Source organism: Cryptotermes secundus, unplaced genomic scaffold (genome assembly GCF_002891405.2).
Source record: "Cryptotermes secundus unplaced genomic scaffold, Csec_1.0 scaffold842, whole genome shotgun sequence".
Taxonomy (NCBI): Eukaryota; Metazoa; Arthropoda; class Insecta; order Blattodea; family Kalotermitidae; genus Cryptotermes; species Cryptotermes secundus.
In genome coordinates this window covers 453,428-459,427 of record NW_019736407.1, presented here as the reverse complement: position 1 = coordinate 459,427, position 6,000 = coordinate 453,428, and the positions used below count along the sequence as shown (strand labels likewise).

The following is a 6,000-nucleotide window of genomic DNA, read 5'->3' as shown; positions in this document are numbered from 1 at the left end:
GTCAGGGTTCACAAACTCTGTGATACCAGGACCGAATAAAATTATATATACGAGTAAAATTACCGTCTGTAATCCATCTCTGGTATTCAGCGTTAAGTGACATTCTGCGCATTATTGCAGGTCTCTATCAGGCTGTACGGTGACATGAAGAACCTGAATAGCCTCTCTACACCTACAATGAGCTATAAAATGTTCCTGTACAGTCATGAAAAGTTCAGTTCTACCCTTTCTTGCAGGTTCCAATAACGCTGTACAGTGACAGTCAGAATCCAAGTAGCTTTACAGCCTCTACACCTGCAATAAGCTATAAAATGTTCCTATTCGCGAAATGTTTTGCCGGATGCAGCTATATTTTCCGAAAAATGTATAGTCACCTCCATCTGGTGCCGATGTCAAGCATGGTGGAGCAATACCTCTACTCCCTCATACGTGTTTATGGAGTAATGCTTAATTAATTAAGCACAGGGACAATTTTGCTCCCTTTTTTCCTTGGCACTACAGTAACAGTGGGCCTAGGCCTACCTCCATGAACTTCTCCGTTCACTTCGGTTCTTTCTAGATCTTACACATTCGGTAGGACCCCTTGGGCGGGTGATCAGCTCGTCGCAAGGCCTCTACCTGTACACAAACACAGAAAAACGCACACACGCAAAATAAACATCCATGCCCTGAGTGGGATTCGAACCCACGATCCCGGTTTCCAAACGAGCGAAGACAGTACATGTCTTAGACTGCTCGGCTACCCTGACCGGCTAAACTTTACTCTTACTTATATTTGTTATTACTTACATCCAAAAACTTAGTGTGAATAAAATTATTTTTAAAATATTGTTGAGAATTCTGCGTGGTACAGTCTCGAGGCCAAGGGAGTGGGGGTGAAGCACAGAGTAAGAAACCATGCACTAAGTACAAATATTATTCTGCACATTATCCGTCTTTCTGTTTTGTCTAAAACACGGCCCTGTTTATATTTCAAAACACGAAAGTTTCGGAGACTGGATTCTCCTGAGATAGGGACAAACTGTATCGATTGGGCACAACTGCGTAGATATTACTTGAAGACAGAAACATAATCTAATCCCCGAAACGTTGTGTTTTGAAATATAAACAGGGCGGTGTTTTAGACAAAATAGGACGATGTATATTGTCCAGAAACATAATATTTATACCACTGTACCTTCGTCACAAACTTTTATATCTTATTCATGCATTAAGTGATGAATCCATATTGTGTAAAGTCACGTAAGTTAGGTTAAGTACGCACTAAGAAGGGAGGCAAAATGACGGTATATGTCTGAGGAGACTAAGAAATATTTATCGGTCTACCGAGAACTACATAAATGACCGAAATGCGCAAGGATATAAACCCTGCACCGGGACCCACCAACTATGAAACCAGTGACAAGTTGCTCTACTGTAGCTTGCAGTTCTCTTATACGGGATGCTGAAGGAAATGGAGTTGAATTCTTCCTGTGCACTAAGGCTATTGTGGAGGTCACCCAAACCCCAATATGGGAGAAGGCTTTTATTCGATACGTCGCTACTTTCTTGCATCAACGCCTGATGAAGATACACGCAAACACAGTTTTGGTAAAAAAAACCCTAAAGGAAAGAAGACACTTGGAAGACATGAGAGTAGATGGGAGAATATTAAACTACTGTGACATGTAGATCCGTTGCTAGACAACGACGGCAAAATAAGTACCTATACAGTAGCCGTTGCTAAGTAATGGCTATCTAAACAACGGTCGTTGCTATAAATAGCTGAGTAGCGATCACGTGAGCATCCCAACAGAAAAACGGTATTTTCTACGCGGTCCGCGCCAAGATGTTATAAGCGGGACAAGTTTAGAGCTGGAGTGAAAGCTAGGTATCCTAACGATTGCACCATACCAGACACTTACCGCACCACTGGAAATTTTCCAAGCTGCACAACAGTCCGCGATTTGCACGCAACTTTCAACGTTCCGTATGTACGTATATGAGTAAATAATCAAATTTTGCAGCCAACTAGCAGAAGTCATACATAATCATTAGAATGAACATGTTCGCGGTATATGATGAAGTGAAGGCAGACATGGAAAAATATAAGAGACTTAAACTTGACGGTGGCCAAGCTTACGACCGTTCAAGTGACTAAGCTGCCGTTGTAACATAAAATACGTTAAGATAGACACCTGCTTTGCAAAGCCTGTACTGACAGAGAAATTGTGTATATAGTGCAAAAGGAAGAGTTTTCAATAACACGCTACATGTGCGATACGTACACTTGACGAAAAACCAAGCATATTCATAAGAGACAAAGCCATCTTCTAATTAGAGAGAATGTTACATAAGGACTATGACTACAAGGGTTCAGTTGAAAAAGAAATCTCTGCTCGTGATCCTCTTAGAGCTTGGCGCCAAGACGAACTGATTGGCGAATTCTGACTCTGACTCTGCTGGAATGAGCTGGGTACGTGGTTGGAGAGGTAGTCAGTTAGTCGAGGGTTGCTGTAGCTGAGGCCGGGAATAGTTCAGGAACCCAGAGTCCGCCGTTGGAAGCCGTTACCAAGCAACAGCTGGTGGAGACTCTACGAGACTGAGAATAATAGTGTGTATGTAATAGTGAACTGTAAAGTGTTGTATCGAGATGCACAAAAGTCCAGTAAATCCAATTACCAATCCAAACCCCGTCTATACTCTATCACGTAACAATATTAAAGAAATAAGACGGGAGGTCAGGGACTGAATGCAGTTTTCTTGTTTCGCAAGGCCATGTAATTCGGAGAAAGCGTAACGTTTCGGAAGAACATATCGTCTTCATCTTCAGGGACGAATAGAAAATCAAGAGAAACTGCGAGTGGGAAATCAGACGCCTGAAGCTCCGTGTACCTTTCGGCCCTGAAGACGGAGGTAATATGTTCCTCGGAAACGTCGGGTTGTCTTTGAACCATACGGAGTTACAGCCGACTGACCATAGCGTTCACAGTTTTTTTTATTGCTAGTGGGGTGGGTCTAAATCCCTTGTACTGCGGCCACTTCTGGCCTATTGTACCAGCCCCAGATGATAGGTGAGGGTGATTGTAGAGCAATTGGTGGAATGAAGATTGGCAGGGGAAACCGAAGTACTCGGAGAAAAGCTGCCCCAGCGCCATTTTTCCACCACAAATCCCACTTGACCAGACCCGGGATCGAACCCGGGCCGCCGCGGTGGGAAGCCAGCGACTAACCGCTTGAGCTATGGCGCAGCCAAGTGTTCACAGTTACTGCCGTGGGAACGGCATGTGAGTCGGGGGCGGATAAATTGGCTGGCTCTCATGAACACGGTAACGCCTTTTCGGCTTCCATATTCATTCATTCATCAGTAATCTGTCAGACGACAGGTCCACAGTCTCTTCCAAAACAGTTCCTCCACTTAATGCGATCTTCTGTTTTTGGAAAGAGACTATCCAGGAAAAGTGATAATGTGGTAGTTTTTCCATTTGCTTTCCACATCGCAGTACAACTGCCGTTCAAACCACTCTGGTCACGCCTGTTGCTATACGAACTTGAACCATCTCGAGCATCATTTGCTCTGTGCTTCAAGTCGCTGCTGATGACGCTGCTTCCGGCATCAGTTTTTGGTGTCTCTCTTCGTCTGATGCCTACCCTTTGACCTCTCCAGCAAGGGAGGCCCTGCCAGTAGCTACGATACCGCTGGTATAGCTCTCAGGGTCCTTGGCATACTCAAACCACCTCACCACGATAAGGTGGAGACACCGACGAGGTGCTTCCATATAATGTCAGGAAATATTTTGACAAGAAGAGGGTATCTTAGCATCTCGTAATTTACTCCAGTTAGTTATTTCGTCAGTACAGTGAACATCACAGCACACTGTCTGTACTTTCGAGCGGAAATAAATTTATGTGACAAAAATAAACACGCGACACACCCTTCAGCTGCTCTTCACACACGGCGTACTGCGTTCAGAAGAGGGATGGATGCGGTTATTTCTGTGCGACCAAGAGCCACTGTATTTATATCTCGCGCCCTTACACTGCATGTCTTGTAGAAGGGGCCAGCCCTCCTCGATGGGGGGTAACCACAGATTCCAGTCCATTCCATATGAGAGGATGTGCCTTAATAAGAGCTGGGAAATTTAACAGCTCAAATTACAGTGAGTTTTCAAATGTCTCCATTGCATTGCAGCTTCCCTTACTAACTAAATAACTTAATTACTTATGCAATGGAGACGAGTCCTTTGTGACAAGTTGGTAATTGTTCAGTTCAACAAAAAACTATCGTAATTGTGTGGAACGCAAAGGTTCATCACCGTGTACACAAGATCCCGCCAGTTATCCCTACACTTAGCCCACACCTCCACCTACTTCTATACGATCTATTTTTATATTATCTTCCATCTATGTCTAAGTCGTCCTAGTAGCACAGGGTGATCCTAAATTATTGTCGGAGTTTCCGTGGCTTATAATTTTCACACCGGAAAAAACAAAATGACACTGTTTATGGAATACGTAATTCAAAATTTTAGTACCTGTAGACTCGATACTGCACAATGCTAAACAACTGCAGGTTTCAATTTCCCTCAAATTATAGGCCACGGAAACCCAGACAATAATTTAGAATCACCCTGTGTTCGTATTTCCCCTCCAGGTTAGAAGGTAAAGCTATCCCTGTAACAGGCAGTGAAGGTACATAGGGTTGTGAGACGTCGAGACTCTCATATCTTCTAGATAGTCAGCTCACAGATGGCGGTAAAGTTGTCAGACTTACGCGTCGGCCGTCTTTACCCTCAGGAAGATTCCTGATACTCATTTTTGTTAGAGGCTGAGTCTACCCAAGGTTATAGTGCAGTTGGAATGATTAGATAAATTGAAGAAATAAAATGACCTCATCGGGAAAAGAAACCCGCGATCTTTACGGTTTGTAGCATAGTTCTTCAACAAACTACGATACCGCGTGATCTGAACTTTGCCACATTTCCAAAGGATCTATTAACTATCTTCGTATCATGATTTTGTTCTATCTCCGTTACTAATGAGTTTCGCTCAACTGAGCACCACATCAAGGAGGGTCATACGGGATTGAGGAATAGTTGCACACTTCTTTAAACTCGTCACCAAATGGAAATATGTGGCCAGTTTCATATTCTGGCCGATCTAAGCCCAGGAAACGAGCCCACGGTATTCATTGGATAATAGGCTGTGTGTGTGTTCTAGAGCTCGATTGAACTCTGCAGGGATGAGAAATATCTTTTCTTTCAACCTGGAATCGAATTGTAATTCGTCAATTGCGCAGCGCGTAACTTGCTCTGTATACCGACTAAAGGTCTGAGGAAATCCACGTAAGAGCTCATTCGGATAGCCGTCTCCTATAAGCTCTCGAATACGAAGAAATATTGCTGGCCACTCGGCGTCGACTTTGGGTAGGATGTCGTATGGGAGAGAGATATGTCACCAATTTGTGTAACCTAAAAGCAAGAGACGTTTAGGAAGACCTGGGTGTAGATGGGAGCATAACATCAAAGTGGGTAACAAATCAGTAGGCTAGAAGCATGTAGACTGGACTCATCTAGATTAGGTTACGGGTCAGTGGTGGGCTCTTGTGAACACGGTAATGAACCTCGCGGTACCATGAAAGGCGGACAATCTCTTGGCTCTTTTAGCAACTATTAGATTCTAATGAAGGACTCTTACTACGGTAACGTCATTACTTTGTCAGACAATAAAGCCATTGTTAAGTTAATTTCGGGCACAACCGCATTCGAATCCATATCACCCTGACATTAGTTAGAACTAGTGTCCAACAGATGGCGGGCTGTAGAACTACAACGTAATGGTTTCACTTGGGGTGTGAGCGACACACACTCGAAGTGTCAGAACCGTCAGAACGTAGGCATAGGGTGGAGAGTCAGTTTGTCGTCAACTTCTGAGGAAGAATAAGGTAAGACTACGTTATTTACTCAATCCTATAAGCACAGTGGTGCGTATTTATAACACTTACATTAACAACTATACATT

At 43.6% G+C, this 6,000-nt stretch overlaps 1 protein-coding gene across 2 annotated transcripts in view; it reads left to right on the top strand.

The window, feature by feature from the left end:
- Positions 1-5,846: 5,846 nt before the first annotated feature.
- LOC111869918 (cytochrome P450 9e2) overlaps positions 5,847-6,000 on the top strand; it is a 39,644-nt gene continuing 39,490 nt past the window's right edge. For both annotated transcript variants that reach the window (XM_023861802.2, XM_023861801.2), the window contains exon 1: positions 5,847-5,923. The gene's annotated coding sequence lies outside the window, so the exon portion shown is untranslated. The remainder of the gene's footprint in view (positions 5,924-6,000) is intronic.